This window comes from Castanea sativa, chromosome 8, assembly GCF_040712315.1.
Source record: "Castanea sativa cultivar Marrone di Chiusa Pesio chromosome 8, ASM4071231v1".
NCBI lineage: Eukaryota > Viridiplantae > Streptophyta > Magnoliopsida > Fagales > Fagaceae > Castanea > Castanea sativa.
Window position 1 is genome coordinate 50,431,965 of NC_134020.1, and position 17,066 is coordinate 50,449,030.

The 17,066-nt window shown below is 31.3% G+C and overlaps 1 pseudogene; it reads left to right on the forward strand.

Annotated features, from left to right (window-relative positions):
• The first annotated feature begins 7,607 nt into the window (after positions 1–7,607).
• The window catches only part of LOC142607531 (beta-glucosidase 12-like), a 31,010-nt pseudogene continuing 21,551 nt past the window's right edge, over positions 7,608–17,066 (forward strand).

Here is a 17,066-nt window from a genome sequence, read left to right on the forward strand (position 1 = left end):
CACAAAGGTAACACAGTGATGTGTTATCGAAGAAGAAACCGAAATACTCAGTGAAAAACCTCTCTGCCGCCCTCCAAACGGTCAAATAATCTACTAGAGAATGAAGTTGGGATACATGAATAGCAATAAACTCTCTAAGCCTAATCTACCTGATGCACCTAAGCCTTCCAAAATTCTTACTTCAACAGGGTTACGTCGAACCTTGTCTTCTTTAGCTTACCGGATCCCGCAACAAGCCCATTGCATCAACCAAACGAATTGGTCATCTCTGAACTATTTTCCAAGCACCAAAATATCTCCTCACTGATATGGGTATGATGAGATAAGGATTTGGCAAATGAACCTCTCAAGGGTATGTCAATAGAGAGGGTGAGAGTAAAGGAATTTGGAGAATCAAATGTCTAAGATTGTGGATGAGTCAATCTTAGTTTTCTCTAGGGTTTCTCTCTAAAAATTCTCTCTGGAAGCTCTCTACATTTCGTAGGTATAAGGGTATTTATAGTAGAATACGTGAGGAATATGAAAAGACATTTTTTTTCTTATCCAAATAGGACATTCTGGCGACTCGGCCTCGTAACTAGAACTAGTCACGAGATAACTATCAGGCTAGACTGTACTTTTTGTCATGTAGTGCTCCAGCTGTCGTGATCCTTCAGCTCACGTGTGCCACTTTGGCGACTTACCAGCCGCGAGTCAGTCACGGGACTCCTTTGAGTGCACACATCTTGAGTTTTCTTCACACTTTCACACATGCAACCCTAACATAATTTCTACATAAATATAGGGTATCTAATTGCTAAATTACAAGTAAATTTGGTATGGAATAAAGCCAATACACGATTAAATAAATTCAACCTTACATATTTTAGTATGCAAAATGATGAAACCCAATTTATATATATATATATATATATATATATATATATAAATTGGAATACTAAATCTTCAATTACACGTACAAAAAAACAGCTCTTTACCACAACTGACTCCTAGCATTCCTGGAATACTTTGATAAGCCAAATACAAATTTGTAACACATCCTCTCAATCAAATTTGAAAATTTTAGGTTATGTTTGATAACAGTTGTAGGGTCACAATTTAAGCCCAAACCCAATAGTGAGAAGGGAATAGGCCCAAAAGCCCAATACAATGAAATTTGTAGAGAGTAGGCTTGTAATCTAGGTTCTAGGGATATTGGATAGCAAAAATGATGAGCTCGACTCAAACACTACACACAAGGAAAAGTTTATATGACAGAATTTGTCCTCGGGCATAAGTCGGGGATGAATTTGGTTATTTCCCTTGATCTTTTCCAAAGATAAGTTACAATTATCAATTTTGATGTATACTGTGTTTATCTCCCCCCTTCTCCGGAAGGTCTCTTCTTCCTTTTATATCATTCCCCTTCTTCTCCTCATCCTCCACGTAAAGGTCCAATTGTTCTTTTAGATACTTGTCCCATCCACCTCCCCTGAAGTCTTTAGAGGCAAGTATCAAGCTAAACTCTGATGCTCAGGTATCATTTCTCCATTAATGTGGTCTGAGAAGCAGTTGCAGAATATTTAATGCGGGGACGGTGGTAACAGCTTTATCTTAGACATTTCACTGCCTTTCTTCATATCTTCCACATTTACTATGATTACCCTTATCTATTGGGTCTTCTAGAATATTGTCTATGGATGTTAACCAATCATTCTCCTACTTCGGCTTTACATAATCGATGACATAATCATCCTCAAACTACCCTCTTGGATATACTTGTTCAGGTATCACCTTTTTACCTATTAGTATTGCTTTGTGAGTTGATATTCTTACATCCTCGGAACATTTTGTGTCCTCGGATTGGGCTTTTAGTTTTAAAAATATTCTTGGGCCAACCTCACACATATTCCTAGGCCCATTAACCCTACAATTTTTTTTTCTATTTTCAAAAACTTGTTTTTGGTAATATAAAGAAAAAAAATTCTTGTATTTTTGAAATAAAAAATATGTTTGGCTAGTTGAAATTAAAAACATAGTTTTTTGAAGAAAAAATAGAAAATACTAAAATATGTTTGTTACTAAGATTTGCATTCTAATGCTAACTCATTAAAAGAGACAAGTTCATTAAATTAAATGTGTATTTTCATTGGCTTTTGAAAAATTGAAACTAAAAACTTTTGCATGTTTTCAATATCCTTCACAAATTAAGTTTTGAGAACAGATTTTGTTTTTCTGTCCATTTTGAGTTGCCAAAGAAGTTTTTTTGTCTAAAAAATATAAAATTGTTTTTGAAAACAGAAAATAAGGGAAAAAAACAGTTACCAAACATACTATTTCTCAAAAAGTTTTTTTTTTTTTTTTGAAAAAACCTACTATTACCTCAATACAAAGACTATTGGCTCCAAGCATTTTGAATTACTTTCAAATTCAAATACAAAATCTAGCTTTTATTTTTAATCAAATCTTAAAAGACCTAATAGTAAAGTTTTAGATACTGTAAACTAAATTGTTTAACCTAATTGATTAACCAAGTGAATACTTAGGTTTATTATTTAGATCTAGGTTAAAACAAAACAATCATAAATAGTAAAGTAGCGAAAAATAAAGAATACAAAGATCTCATGACCTAGGAAAACTTAATTGGTAAAAAACCTGAGGAGGATTTAACCTAACTATCCTCAAGGTAAAAACAGATCCACTATGAAATAATTGAAGTTTGTACAATAAGACTTAGACCACTAATATCATATTGCTACCTCGTGTAGAAAACTTACTACCATCACCACATGATAGCTCTGAGTCCATAGACTACGTCTTTCCTTGATCTGCTGCAACCATAAGTTCTCCTACTTGTGACTTTGAAACTCCACTCAAAGGTTTAAGATCTTCTTTAAAGTTCTTTATGCAACAACTGAAACAACCATCAAGTTCTTGATGTAAATCTTGATCTTGATAGCTCAATGTGTGTGTATGAAAGTAAACACCTCTAGATCTCACAAAAGATTCAACATGCAACTCAATAAATACTCTAAAGAGCTTTTGGGTACGAAACCCTAGATTTACAAAAGAGGCACACTCTTCTCTCTCTAAAAGCCTTTTTAAAAACATGCTTAGGATTTCCTTTATATACTAGAAGAAGTAAATTTGAAACCCTAATCCTTTTTGGGCTTGAATTGCTGTTGGGCCGAACTTAAAATTCTGCAAAAAATTTATAACCCACGATTCTTGATCGATCGAGTCTATTCTTCAATTGATCGAGCATTGCAGAAATAGAATAGTAATTTCCTTAATTACTCGATTCCAACCTTACATTAAACCAAACTTTAAGTAAGTCTAAACCAAGACTTAATGTTTTGATCATAGTTTGCCAGCATATACAAATTTAAGTTCTTATACATTAGTTCCTAAAGTCTTAGAACCTAACACTAATACTTCTAAAATACAAACAGATTAGGCCCAAGTCTGCAAAAACATATAGGGTTTCAGACCAACACTTCTAAGTATAAAAGAAAAATCCTAACTACGTTTTGAAAACCCTTAGAAGACTTGTGAGTTACTCCTATGATATTTGAGACGTTCTCTAACCTTTTAACTCTACAAGTGTCTACCAGAATAAGATCTACAATTAAGTGCTGGTGGAATTTAGTTGCTATATAAGATCAACAACTGGTGATCTAAACCTTTGAGTGGGATCTCAAAGTCATAAGCATGGGAGCTTGTGTGCTGCAAATCCAAGAGAGAAGAATCCATGGATTTGGAGCTTGCACGTAGTCGTGTCAGTAAGTTCGACTGGTGGTAGTAATAGATTTAGGGTTAAATCTTTTGTAAACTTCAATTCTTTCTAGTTGATTGTTCACCTTGAGGATAACTAGATCAAATCCTTTCTAGGTTTTTACCTTGAGACTGTTCGTTTCATTGGTTTTCTTGGGTGATCATATCTGTGTGTTATTTTTTTTTTCTGCTGTGTACTATATGATATTTTGTTGTTTAACCTAGATCTCATAATTAACCTAAGTAAACACTTGGCTAATTCATTAGGTTAAACAATCTATTTTAAGGAGTCTAAACAAACAAACAAACCCTGATTAATTTTTACCAGTTATCTATGTTGATTAAATTAGTATAATTATGCAACAATCAAATTCTATTGTATTAGGGACTGCCATATCCCCAAACTAAATTTCATGTAGTAGGAAATTATATTTCAAGACACAAATATATGGTCAAAAAGGAAAACCCTAATAAAAAAATAAAAAAAAAACCTGGCCCAGCGGTGGTTTAAGGCAATCACTAACTTTAAGATTCCTTTTAAAAAAAAAAAAAAAAAAAAACCAACTTTAAGAATCCACTAAAAAAGATTAAGTTTACAAGTATAAGGAATAAACCTAATCTCGCAGTATTTACCTACAGTAAAACCTACTAAGCTATCCAAACACAGCTTCAACATAGTTGGACTACTCTTCTTAATGAACTTCGCTATGCATAAATAATGTGTCAAATTATGAATCTAATCTTGAGTTTTGATTTTTCTTAAAGTGACAATTGATGTCCAATTGAGGGCCTAAAGATTGCTCAAGAACAGCCCCAAAACAATTGAGTTTCTATAGGCTCAACTCTAGCCTCAATTCTTTAATTGATCGAGTCTTAGAAGTGAAGTTTATGTTTCCTCGGCTTGTGCTTAATTGAGCCTCGGAAGTTGCAGCAATTTTGAGATAAAAACAGCATATAATCATACAAAATTTAAATGATTTATAGCAATTGGATTCAAGATAATGATGCAAACTTTGGGTCATTTATGAATTCTGATACTCATTATGTGTTTGTCCTAATCTAAAGTTTTCGGTGCTAACATAAAAATAATCATGACTTACTTGTTTTATAATTTTAAGCGGATTAAAAATCTTACTTCATTTCTTCTCTATTTTTTGTACAACATGCATATTATTAAATTAAAGATTCTTCAAAAATCTAAAGCTATTAGAAGATGGTGAATTTATTCATATAATCTAACATATAGAAAATTTGAGATTTTGAACTTTTGGATCATTAAAATGATTTATATTCGATCAGAATAATTAGAATTTCCTTCATGTAGTCGAGGCTAGACAAAGTATTATATCAATATTATTTAAAGGACATAATAAGCCATTCCTAAAGAGATTTTCAGAAGAGCAAAAAGCCTTGTTTGTTGAAGATCAACAAAGAAAGAAGATAATGATTAAACGACATCTATTTAGTCTTTACCTTAAATTGTTTGTAGTTTCTCAGCTTATTATTATACTTTATCCAACTTCCCCCCATCCCCCTCCCCCCTTGACCTTTTCTCTCTCATTCTATACATATTTTCGCACACACAAAAAGTTCTTTTCTACCTCTTTCTCCCTCTCAATTTTTTTTTTTTCATATTTTGGTGGATTATTTTATTTTTCTTGCATCTCTACTTTGGTGGATGAGTTTTTGCATTATTTGGAACTCTACTTTGGGTAACAGAAATAGTTTTTAGATCACCAATTCAAATTTAAAGACTTAGAAAACTTGAAATATTTCCTTGGTCTAGAGGTAGCAAGGTCAACCATAGTTATCAGTCCCAGAGATCTTACAAAATGCTGGGGCTCATTGGTTGTAAACTATAAAAAATACCAATGGAGAAAATTTTGAAGTTGAACAAAGACCATGGTATATGCATTAATGCGAGATCCAAGTGTCTACAGAAGATTTGTTGTGTTTAGGTCATATGTTTTAGGGTCCATTTGGATACAGTTGAAAACTGAAAACTGAAAACACTGTAACAAAATAATTTTTAAATGTGTGAATAGTACCTATTTCTAATGAAAAAGTTGTTAAAACGTGATATTTGTGGGTCCCGTGAACAGTGCACGGGTGCATGTTCACACAGAAAGTCAACATTCACGGCTCAATAGTGCATGAACGGTACTCAGTAGTGCATGAACAGTACTCAGTAGTGCATGAACAGTGCACTTATCCCCTAAAGTTGAAACGCGTGCAAAAAAAGAAAAAGAAAAAGCAAAAAGCAAAACGCAAAATGCAAACGTAGGTTTATTCATTCGGATTCAAACGCGCACTTAGGGTTCGTTTGAATAGAACTTATTGCTGAAAACACTGTAGCAAAATAATTTTTAAATGTGTAAATAGTACTACGGGTCTCATTTTTAATAAAAAATTGCTGAAAGTGCGCACACAGTACGGGCACTACGCACTTTGTCCCTCAACAGGAGAAACGAAAAAAAAAAAAAAAATGTAACATTGAAAACGCAAACTTGAATAATCTAGATGTGCTGGCAATTGAAGATTGTTGATGACCCAAATATTGTTCAAAAACTGATGGGTGCACATGACCATTGGTCTCCAGCACTAGGGCCGGCTCAATGGGTGATGCAATCACCTAAGACCCCAAATAAAAGAAGGCCCCACTTGTAAAAAAAAATTATATATATAATATATTTATTTATATATTTTAATTAAAAAAATTTAAGCATTTTTATTGGTCAATAAAATATATTAAAAAGGTTCTATTGTATCCTAAAATGTAAAAAATAAAAAATAAAAACAGTCAAACTTCAGTTAACAAAATTAAATTTTAAGAGATAAAATTATTAACTTATTCTTAAAATATGCTAAAATCAAAATTAATACAAAACAAATTCATTAATAATTATACTTAAAATATATTAAAATAAATATTATAAATTTGAAAAACAAAAGAAAAAACTCTCGTCTGTCTACCTCTCTGCCTCTTCGTTTATATTCTTACCCTTTTACCTTTCTTTTCTTCATTTTCATCTTGATTCTTCGTTCTAGATCCTTTTTCGTAAACTCAGTCAGTCAGTCTAGCTTGATTCCAGCGTAACAGTCCACCAGTCGGCAGTAAGCAGAGGTATTCTTCTTCATTTTTTTCCCCTCTTTTTCTCTGTGACTTTGTCTTTCCAAAAATGAAGACTCACTTTTCTATTTATTTAACTTAAATTATACATATATATATATTTTAGTTTATTTCACACCTTCACTGCATGATGGGATGGGACACATTTTTTCTTTTTTTGCTATGATAGCTTTTCTGCCCCACTTTAATTGCACCCTTCTCTGCCATGATAATTGATAGGAGTAGGAGTGTAGGACACGTTTTTTCTTTAACTTAGCCATAGGCATAGGATGATAGGACTTAGGTGCAGTGGAGTACAGCTGAACAATTGGTCCGCTTCCCCAATTTTTTTTTATCTAACACTTTACAGATTATTATAAATTATTATATTAATTAATAATTTGATGCGTATGATGCCAATTCATTTATATTATAGTAATATTAATTTATTAAATTAATTTTTATTTGTATAAATTTAAATTTTAAAATAGCCATAATTTTAAAAAAATTACAATAATCAAATTTTCTTATATTATAAGAAAGATTACGTAAATTAATTATATTATCAATTAAAAAAAAATATTAAAAAAACTTAAATAAAAAATTTTAATTAAAAAATAAATTTTAAATAAAAAAATTTAATATATATATATATATATATTATTTGATTAATATTTAATTATAATAAGCCTCATTTAAAATTTTTGGCAAACGCCTCACAAGTTGTTCAGCCGGCCCTGTCCAGCACACATAAGTCAAGAGCTCATTCAATGAGCTTGTCACTCTGGTCTACCAAGCCTAGTGAAAAGTCTGATTTCTCATTTATTGAGAAATGACTTAGGCTTGGCTAACACGCTAAGAGCTGAAGCAAAAGGAGGCCATTCGGCCGGTGTGTGTGTTTCGCAGAGTGAGCAAGAAACACAGGGAAAGGGGGAGTTTCAGGAGGAGAGGTGAGGGAAATACAGTGAGAGTGTAAGAAAGTGAAAAACGAAAAGGAGATATTTGAGTATTCTCTCAGAGTTTCTGACTGCGAGTTTTTGAGTGCTATTATCATGGAGAGTTGAAGTGTTAGAAGGAAAATTTTGCTACTGACTTTACGGTGAAATTGTATTTAGTCATTGAGATTTATTTGTTATTTATCCAATTTATTGTAGACTCAAAGTTTAACATAAACTTGAGAATTGTAATATCTATTTTATAGTGAATATTTTTCGGAGCTACCTCGTAGTTTTTTCGGAGAATTGTAATATCTATTTTCTACTGCACTGGAAAATTGACGTTTTTTCTATTGGTGCTTGCTGAAATTTTTGTTTCCATATATATATATATATTGCTGGTAGTTATATATTTTAATTCACCTATAGAGGGAATTTATGAATTTTTTCCCAACAAGAACAGCTTAAGAAAAAAGAAGTTTCAAGAGCTCTACTCTACCCTCGATTCTCTTGATTGATCAAGCCTCGGAAGTGAAGTTTATGTTTCCTCAACTGCTGGTGGATCTATTGAGATGCATAATTTAACAAATATCAACAAAGCAAAAAAGCCCATATCTATTCATATAAAGCCTGATTTGAACCCTATTTGTTGTGTTAATTTAAGGACATAAGCCATCCCTAGAGAGGGTTTCAAGATAGAAAAAAACTTTGTTTGTTAAAGATCAACAAAGAAAGAAGATAATGGTTAAACGACAGCCGTTTAGTCTTTTCCTTACTTGAATTCTTTGTAGTTTTAGATTTATTTATCCTACAGGTGAGAGGCACATGTTATGTTAATAGTTTAATACCTGTGGTTCTAGGCTGTTAAATTTGTTAGGATTTGCTGTTTGTAACAGTTTCGAGAGAGAAGGCTATAAGAGAGAAAGTTCGTCAGAAAAGATAATCACGGTTTGCTCTGTTTTCATTGTATATAAACAAAATCTTTGTACAGACTAATTAATCAACCTATTCAGTTGGAGTAATTTTCTCAGTCTTTTGGATTTTGACAGGGAAGAATCTATTTTGGGCAATGTCATAAAATCAGTTGAAGGACAACTATGATGACTAACATATTGACCAACGGATTGCTATGTTATCTTTTCTAAATAAATCAGATCATGCAGTGCTCCTCTATAAAAAAAAACTGGCAGATTATACCTTTTTTATTTTTTTGAGAAATAACTGGCAGATTATAACTAGGGCTACACAAAAAAACAAAAAAACCCAAAATTAATTATGGCGTTTCAAGGCTATCTAGTCTTAGGCCTCCTAGTTTTTTTTGACTTATTGAATAATGGCATTGCTGTTTCACCAAGCCATGACACTGCTTCACTCAACCGGACCAGTTTTCCAAAAGATTTTATTTTTGGGACAGCATCAGCGGCTTATCAGGTAACTAAGTTACAATTGTATCATAGTTTTACTGCAAATGTCATATGATTAATATTATTACGTAAACATTTGTGTTTTCTCAAATTTCCAGTATGAAGGTGCTGCAAAAGAAGGTGGTAGAGGACCAAGTACATGGGACATTTTCACTCATAGATATCCAGGTCTCTCTATCTCTCTCTCTCTCTCTCTCCATCAATGTACGAGCTGCCATGTTATTTAAAATTTTGAGTAACATGATAGTCTAAACACTTTTTGATTTAAAAAATCTGTTATGAATAATTATTGTTAAATTCAAAGGAATAATTATTGTTATTCTTTTTTTTTTGTGGATAGGATTGATAGAGCTTCTGTATATTGTTAAAATTAAAAATGTATATTTAAATATTGTTAAAATTTTAACAATAAGTTATTTAGATTTTGCTACATTATTAATAATTTAAATAAATAAATAAGTATTAATAATGTTTATTTAAATATTAATGACCTAACATTATCAACAGATTCTACACTGTTTATTTTATTAATAAGAGCTATGATGGAGTTTGAGAGCTTATCCCCAACTGGCATTTTAAAAAGAACAAGAAAAAAGAAAGAAATAACAACAACAACGTAAACAGTAAACATTCACATTACTATCTTTAAGATATTTATTTTTGTTCATTTCCCCCCTTCCTTTCTTCCATAACTGAAGTCCAAACAAGAAATAAGTTTTATATGTTCTGGTTAGGAGTCTTAAGTACTAGTTCCATTTTTCTTATGGCTCTAATTAGTAATTACTAGTTCCTAAATAGTAAAAGGAAAAAAAAAAAAATCCTTACAATGAAATTGCAGGTAAGATAAAGGATGGAAGCAACGGAGACGTAGCTGTTGATCAATATCATCGCTACAAGGTATATATGTTGTTATGTGTTTATGATGAAAATTAGAAAGATAATCATTCATTAGCTCCTAATTACTAAGAGTCTTGTAACATAATTGCATAGTTTTGTTTTCTGTATTGAGCATATCTAATCAAATGCAAGATAATCACAGTATAAGAACTCCTCATTTTAGGTTTTTCAAACAATTTTAATATGCTTTGTGATTATACATTGCAGGGGGATGTTCGGATTATGAAAAAGATGGGCTTAGATGCATACAGATTCTCAATCTCATGGTCTCGGGTACTACCAAGTAAGATTATCCTATTCATAGTTCCATAAAAGGTTAGAACCATCCAAAGACATGGACATAAGAATCAGTACATCAAGTACACACCTTAGGTTGCAATTGAATGACTATTGTTTTGTGACCAAATTATGTTCCTAACAATCTCCTTTTTGGGATTAATTTCAGAAGGAAAACTATCCGGGGGTGTGAATAAGGAAGGAATCAAATACTACAACAAACTAATCAATAAGCTACTAGCTAGAGGTCATGAACAATTCTTAAATTCCATCACATGTCACTACAAAAAAAGAGTCTACTAGCGAGGATAAAATGCCCTCGCAAAAATTCAAATGTTGTCGCAAAAAGTTATTAGCGAGAGCATATAGCCCTCGAAGGCCGTCGTATTTGCTCTTGTTGCTAAAAGAGATTTTGCGACCATACCTTCGCAAATAGATAATTTACAAGGGCAATCTACCGTCGTTATTAAACAAATTTGCCTTCACAAATATATTACTAAACGATGAAAAAAGTCGACGACTTATTTTTAGCAAGGAAAATCAGTCGTCGTTAACAACTATTTGTGAGGACCTTCATACCCTCGCAATTAATTATTTGCAAATTTCAAATTGATGACATACTTTTTAGAGATAAATATTGTCGTCATTAAAATTTATTTGTGAGGACTTTTAACCCCTTGCAATTAGTTATAAATAATAGTAACGACGTTAAACTGTCACTTAAAATGTTTTTGTAAGGGGTTAAGTGGCGTCGTTATTCCATAAACTGCGAGAGACTTTGTCGTCACTATAAAGTTATTTATGACCAAATTTTTATGTCCACTATAACAAAAGTGAACTATGATGACAAAACTTTTCGTCAAAATATTTTCTTATTTATTCAACGAAGACATATGGTGACAAAACCAATTTTTTATTTACATTTACTTGCCATTACATTAGCCTATTACATTAACCTGTTCATTTCCAACCACATCCATAAACAAATCATTTATTCAATTCCAACCACATCTATAAATAAATAAAAAAATTTTAAAAAAAAGCATCCATACAATTTGAAAAAGGAAATAAAGAACCATTATACTTTTAAACCATTGAACCAAGTTGTTGACAAAGTAATTACAACCATTTATATATAAATGATATCTTCCATACTTTACAAAAAATTATTTGAGTTCAAGTAGCGCCACAAAAATTGTCTTTTTGCCACCAATCCTATATCTGCACAAGTATAAAGAAAAATATATCAATACCATATCCTCTTTTGGAAGAAACAACTACTTATACAACTAATCACAAGATCGCCCAAAGTTCAATTAAATTTGATACATTGGTATTACTATCATGGATCTAGTTTAAAAATAAAGTTTGATACAAGTAACTGACTTAGTTAATGAAACTTCGCATGAGATAAAATCCTAGAAAATAATAATAAGCTAATAAGCTTATCAAGTCACTTACACAAGTGTCAACGCACTGTGAGAGTATAATTAAAGAAGAGCTACATTATGCATAAAGAACACATGACAAAGATAATAAATTGCATACCACCACAATGCAAGATGTTAGTGAATGTTTTTCCATCTTTTGCACCTACCCAGTCTTTGTGTTGGTTTTATTGATATTCTAAAAACACAATGATAGTGTACTACTACCATGGCATAAACCAAAACTAAATCAAGCAGGCCCTCATATACACCTAAATGATCAACTAAACCAGTTTTGTGAGATTACCACAAACTCATCCACGCTATTCAATGTTAGCAGAGATATTTAAGGCCAAATGGCAAAAGAATCCACAAGGTTACCAAGTTTAACATGATATAGAACTTTAAGGAATTACTCCATTTGGTTATTCAACAACTTGACCACTAAACAGAACAAAATATGTTGTAAATCCTCAACAATATATTCAAGTGACAGTTTGCATTAATAAAGAAGGTGGTAAATCGGCGAGTCAACAAGTTTTGATCGCGAAATCTTAAATCCTGCACTAGCCAGAGCATAAACCCTTAGTGATGCTTCTACCATTTTAAATGTTTGGCCCTGTCAAGAGAAGAAAACTAAGCTTAATTCTATGCTGGAGGAAAATTATTTGGAAACTGAAAAAAAAAAAAAAAAAAAAAAAAAAAAAAAAAAAAAAAAAAAAAAAAAGAAGAAGAGTTATCATGATAATGACTGGCAACTTAGTGCTTCATTACCAACCTGCAAGAAGAAAAGAAACTACAACCACAAGTACTATGCAAGCCCAGTGGGTATAGCCCATTCTATATTAAAATCTTTTGAGGAATGTCACAATATAAAGGTAAAACATAAATTCTAATGCTAGAACTTTTTACTACCACAATGAGTAAACTTATGAGATGCACAAATGAACAAGTATCAAAGAAATAAATTGGAGCTGTTTGCAAGGTTGAGACAAATAAGTAAGCTAAATCTTAAATTTATTAATGGCAAAGTAGACATATTTAGTATAGGACATGATCCTAGATGCTTTAGACAGTCTCCAACGTGCCACTAACACCTCCTATTGTCCTCATTAGTGCCACAAGAGCACTTCCTCTTATGCAAGTTATGGTTTCCCATAAGGAATATAGTTTTTAGTTCGCATCCAATAATAATAATCAAAACAACACTTTTTTACAACTTCTAGGATCACTGTGACTCTACAATGTTTGTTGCCCCTGAATCATTTCTCACCACCCTTTTTCCTCTGTAAATTTTGTAACAACAAAAAAATGAAGGCCAATTGTCTTTTTTTCTAAATTTGTTCTCTATTTAGAGAGTATAAAATGCTCTAACTAGTAATTAATTGGTAAATTATTAAACTTATGGCTTCTAGCTGTTAGGGAATATGAAACCTAAGCTAGGATCTAAGGAATACGAATTGAAAAATAGTACAAACAAAACACTAGATATATGTGGTTCTCCCAAAAAAGGACATGCCAACGAAATTTTTGTATTCTATTACTTGGTAGTCTAGAGTCTAGACCTATGTGTAAAATTATGATAATAAGTCTAAAATGTCTTTTGTATTCTTATATATTAGAAATACCTAATAATTGTACATACCCTACACCTAATCTACATATATGTTATCCTTTAATTTATGATAAAACGGAGAAAGAATGCCTTCATTACACAAGTGGAAAAAACTGCATATGAATTATGCTACTTTGCAAGAAAAACAACATAATAAAGAACAATATTGTTGTTCATGTGAAATTTTTTCAAATGTATCTGGTTACATAAGTTCTCCATTATTTTGATTCCCTACATACATTGGTACCGTTACTACAAAAATAACAGAATCAATATATTTCCAATGTGTTTTATAAATTCCAGAACCAATATATCTAAAGTCAGGTGATAAGCATATCAATTCTCATTAATATGAGTCCTAAAGAGACAAAAATTAAAAAATAATAATAATATTCTTTTTCAAATTTCAAAGCACAGCAAACATTTCCATCACGAGTCGATGGACATGTAACCATGGCCATGGCTCCTTTAATGCGTCCAAGCTATTTCACCCTCATAACTTGAGACTGATTATAAAATTAGTTTTTAAAAACCATAAAACCCACTATCACCCTCATCCAAATGAAAAATGATCTCAGCAAGGAATTATAACTAGACTTCTCCATACCCATGAATAAACGCAGCAACAATTATCTTAAAAAAAGTGATAAAACCCATCATTTTCCTAGGCTCTATAGAAGAAGAATCGTACCTGAGAGAAGCGTGACTGAGAGAGAGAGAGAGAGAGAGAGAGAGAGAGAGAGAGAGAGAGAGAGAGAGAAAGGTGTGACTGACAGAGAGAGAGAGGCATGAGATTGGGGATTTAGGGTTAAAGGGAAAAAAAATTCTAGCGCCCAATTTTTTTTTTTTTTTTTTTGAAAGTTGGCGCCCAAAATATTGAGGGCCCGCCTCTATTTTATTTTTCCCAAATGAAAATTATTCTAATTTATATATATATATATAACCGAAAGCTCTAAAATTCTAACAATTTTTCATGTAAGTACAATATTTAAATAAAATTATCCTTTGATTTAAATAAAATTATTATTTTTTAGTCCAAACTTAAAAATGAATGAAATTAGATCTCTATAACAAATCCAACTTAAACTCAAACTCATCATTATCATTTTTTTTAAACAAAATTATTTTTGCTTAATCCAAACTTAACTAGGAGTGAAACTCTATTTCTATAACAAGTCCAACTTAAACTCAAACTCAAACTCAAACATTGATAATTTATCTCAAAATTTGCGAAGTTAATCATGAATACTATAAAAGCAAAGCAAACCCCAATATTTTTTTTTAAAGCTAAGTAGAGGTATGAGCTCTTCTTATGTTATTTTCTTCTCCTCTACTTTGTTAATAAAAAAAATATATTTTATGGTTTTTTATGTATTTTTTAAAAAGTAATTTTCATACATGAACCACCAAACTCTCTTTAACCGTTTTTTACAAGATAAAAAAACTTGCAATAATTGAAATTATTCTTTCGAATGTAACTTATTTTTCTCTTATATTTCTCTATTGTTTAGTCATATATATATATATATATATATATATATATATATATTGTTTTGTTTCAATAATTTCTAAGCAGTAAATTATTTGATTCTTTAATATTTTTTGCTCTTTCAGAAGTTTTAATTTTTGAGTTATTTTTTTGCAGTATATGAAACTATCTGACAAATTTTTTGTAAGCCATTGCACATTCAAGCAATGGCTTCTTCATCAAATTGTAACATAAATTGAAGTCATACAAGAGCAAATCATGCAATGGTATAGTTTTTTAAATTTTTCATAAAATTATTTTAGTCTACCATACAAATAGGTAGGTTCCTATGCATAGCACGGGTTAGCGACTACTGAAATCTAAATCTTATATATTGGGCAGGAGTGACAAAATAAACTCATTTGTCAACTCAAGCCCACCCAATTTTCATGCCAATCGGATGTAATCCAACCGTTGGATTACATGTCCTATATGGTCTTAACATGCATGCCAATTTTCATGCCAATCGGATGTAATTTACCATTTGATCTATAAACTCATCTTTTATGCATTATTTTAAACTACAAAAACTTGAATTTAGACAATTAATTGATGACATAATTATTAATTTTTTATCACCTTGAAATTTTAAAATCATGAAAAATATATGAAGATAATGTAATCTAACGGTAGATTTGTCAAAATTCATATCGAATTAAGAAATATAGGGTTGGGTTTGAGTTAGACTTGATGTAACTCTAAAAAATGTTCCACCACTCAGTAACTTATTATTAAATTCATATTTTGGAAATCCAACAGTTGGATTACATGTTCTATATGTTCTTAAAATACATGCTAATTTTCATGCCAATCGGATGTAATTTACCATTTGATCTTTAAACTCATCTTTTATGCGTTATTTTAAACTACAAAAACTTGAATCTAAACAATTGATTGATGACATAATTATTAATCTTTGATCACCTTGAAATTTAGTAAGCATGAAAATATATGAAGATAATTTAATTTAACGGTAGATTTATCAAAATTCATATTGAATTAAGAAATATAGGGTTGAGTTCAAGTTACACCTGATTTAACTCTAAAAAATATTACACCACCCAGTAACTTATTATTGAACTCATATTTCGAAAATCTAACCGTTAGATTACATGTTCTATATGTTCTTAACATGCATGCCAATTTTCATGCCAATCGGATGTAATTTACCATTTAAGCTTTAAACTCATCTTTTATGCGTTATTTTAAACTACAAAAACTTGAATTTAGACAATTAATTGATGACATGCCTATTAATCTTTGATCACCTTGAAATTTTGTAAGCATGAAAAATATATGAAGATAATGTAATCTAACGGTAAATTTTCCAAAATTCACATCGAATTAAGAAATATAGGATTGGGCTTGAGTTACACCTAATGTAACTCTAAAAAATATTATACCACCCAATAAGTTATTATTGAATTCATATTTTGGAAATCCAACCGTTAGATTACATGTTCTCTATGTTCTTAAAATGCATGCCAATTTTCAGACCAATCGGATGTAATTTACCATTTGAGCTTTAAACTCATCTTTTATGCGTTATTTTAAACTACAAAAACTTGAATTTAGACAATTAATTGATGACATGCCTATTAATTTTTGATCACCTTGAAATTTTGTAAGCATGAAAAATATATGAAGATAATGTAATTGTAAGGACCAAAAAAGAAGAAAAACCAGCTCAAAAACGTTACTGCTGCTTTATTCACTTCAAAGTCCTCGTACAATACATTTGGTAGAGAGGGTTCAACAACAAAAAGCCCCTCTCTATAATGCCCCGACTCTTATTTATACTATTTGCTCTTTTCATCATGGCTCTACACCTCACAAGCTACTATGTTTTCCTTCGCTTTGTCGTCGGTAATGGAGCGAGTTCTAGCTTTGCATTCAACAACTTGTTCGAGTCATATCCACATTAATGCAACGGATTGATCTGATATCTCCCAATTAATGCGGCCAGAATGGTTGTTGCCGGGCATTTAATGCATCTCTCTAACTTAGCCTACCACCTTCGGATATTTGTAACCCTTATGTCAGCAATGCCCATGTCACATCATCTTCGGGTATTTTCAGGTAACTTTCCTTACTCCTTTGCT